This window comes from Vigna radiata, chromosome 8, assembly GCF_000741045.1.
Source record: "Vigna radiata var. radiata cultivar VC1973A chromosome 8, Vradiata_ver6, whole genome shotgun sequence".
NCBI lineage: Eukaryota > Viridiplantae > Streptophyta > Magnoliopsida > Fabales > Fabaceae > Vigna > Vigna radiata.
In genome coordinates this window covers 35,527,941-35,530,153 of record NC_028358.1, presented here as the reverse complement: position 1 = coordinate 35,530,153, position 2,213 = coordinate 35,527,941, and positions in this window count along the sequence as shown.

The following is a 2,213-nucleotide window of genomic DNA, read 5'->3' as shown; positions in this document are numbered from 1 at the left end:
CTATAATACCCCTAAATAGGCGTTACACTTACTATGTTTTTCCAAAAAAACATACACTTAGATAGATCAAAATATCTTTCTATATTAACAAAAGTAGTACATTATTACAAACCGATTAGTTCGAAAATTAAATATTCATACATAATTCCAGATCAAAAGAAAAAAAAAACATAATCCCAAGCCTCTTATCCCATGTCTCTCATCCTTTTAAGCATGTCCAGAAGCATTAGTCAATTCATCTCTATTTCAGACTTAAATCTTTTGCTCGGTTGTTTCTCAAAACTTCCAGAATTTCCCCTCTTGCAACTAGAATATCTTTCAAACTCTCTCCTCTCTCAAAAATTTCTACTTCTTGGTGCAAAATTCCCTTCCTCCCTCCTTGGCTATTTATAGCCAAAAAAATTCACTATTCATTTTTACTATTCAATTTTACTATTCATTTTTACTATTCAAAAATATTATTTTAATAAAAATATGACTTAACACTACGTGGATCTTCTTATCTTTTTTTTTTACTATTCATTTTTACTATTCACTTTTACTATTATTTTTTTTTAACAAAACTTTCTAAAATAGGTTCTCAAAATTATAATTTTCTATCATAAATTTAAAATTTTCTAACCTTAATTATATTTTCTATTCATTATTATTACTAATAATAATGCTAAAAAATAGATATTTTCCATGGGTCTTACATTCTCCCCAACAACAAAAATTTTCGTCCTCGAAAATTGAATCACCAACACAATATTACTTTATCCAAAAGACTACTATCTTTCAACCACAAATTATTTCCTAATACATTTGAAGCTTCCCCATAATTTCCCCAATATAATCCTCACATTAGACTACTTTAACACCTTCACATTCATCCACATATTTTATTTCCAAGTATCATCCTTATCTTATTATTTATACACTAGAAACCTTTAATTAGTATGTGTTTCTCTTGTAACTTACCTTTCTACATCACCATTTTGAGGCAAAGTGATTTGAGTTAAACTACTCTCTTTCCCTTTCACACGACCCAAAAATATCTTCTTTTTTTTCGCATCACACGGCCGAAAGAGTCCTATGTATTCAGACTCATAACTATTGGTTTTACATTTTGTAGTTCCTTCTTCAGACTAGGCAATTTAAGTCAACTAACATACCTCACATTCCAAACTATATGACATATATCAATATTTTTTTTTTTCAAACCAAAACATAGTGCATATACCTCTATGCATCACATACCAAACCATGTCACATGCTTAGCGTCACTCCATCACTCTATACAAGAGCTTATCAGGGCCAATACACATCCCCCTTGATGTGTAGGATTGTCTCCCACCACTCCTCTAGTGAGCTTATCAGGGCAATTCCCACCGCTCAAAGAGCTTATCAAGGAAACTCCCACCGCTCTCCCATGGAGCTTATCAGAGCCGACAACCACAACGCTAACTTAATTGTGGCGAGCTTATCAGGACTATCACTTTTGCGTCACTCCCATCGCTCTGTACAAGAGCTTATCAGGGTTGTTACACATTCTCCTAATGTGTAGTGTTGCCTCCCACCACTCACCATCTAGGGAGCTTATCAGGGCAAGTACACAACGCCACCTCCCATCGCTCATCCGGAGTTGTACCAGGTAAGTGCAAGTGTATCTCCCACCACTCTCCTAGGGAGCTTATCAGGGCTGACAACAATAACGCCATCTCAATTGTAACATGATTCCCCATCTCCTACGGATTTCCAGCATATGCCAATTTGCGTTAAATCCAAAAATCACACTCAATACATATTTTTTTAACTCTGACCTTTGCTTAGTGTTTTACTCATAACACTCCCTTCAAAGCTCTAAATGAGTTGATTCTTATTTTTGTTGGATCCTAGACTCAAAAATATTTCCAATGACTATTAACTCGTAATTTTTTTTTCTTAAAACTTCTAGTTGGCTACATTCAATTTTAAACTTAGAAAGACATGACAAATCATGTCACTTAGACTGAAATCTTCACGGAAAGACAGGTCAAACACACAACCCGCAGGTCATCCTAAGGACGAACTGCTCTGATACCATTAATGTAACACCCCTAAAGAGGCGTTACACTTACTATGTTTTTCCAATAAAATATACACTTAGATAGATCAAAATATCTTTCTATATTAACAAAAGTAGTACATTATTACAAACCGATTAGTTCGAAAATTAAATATTCATACATAAT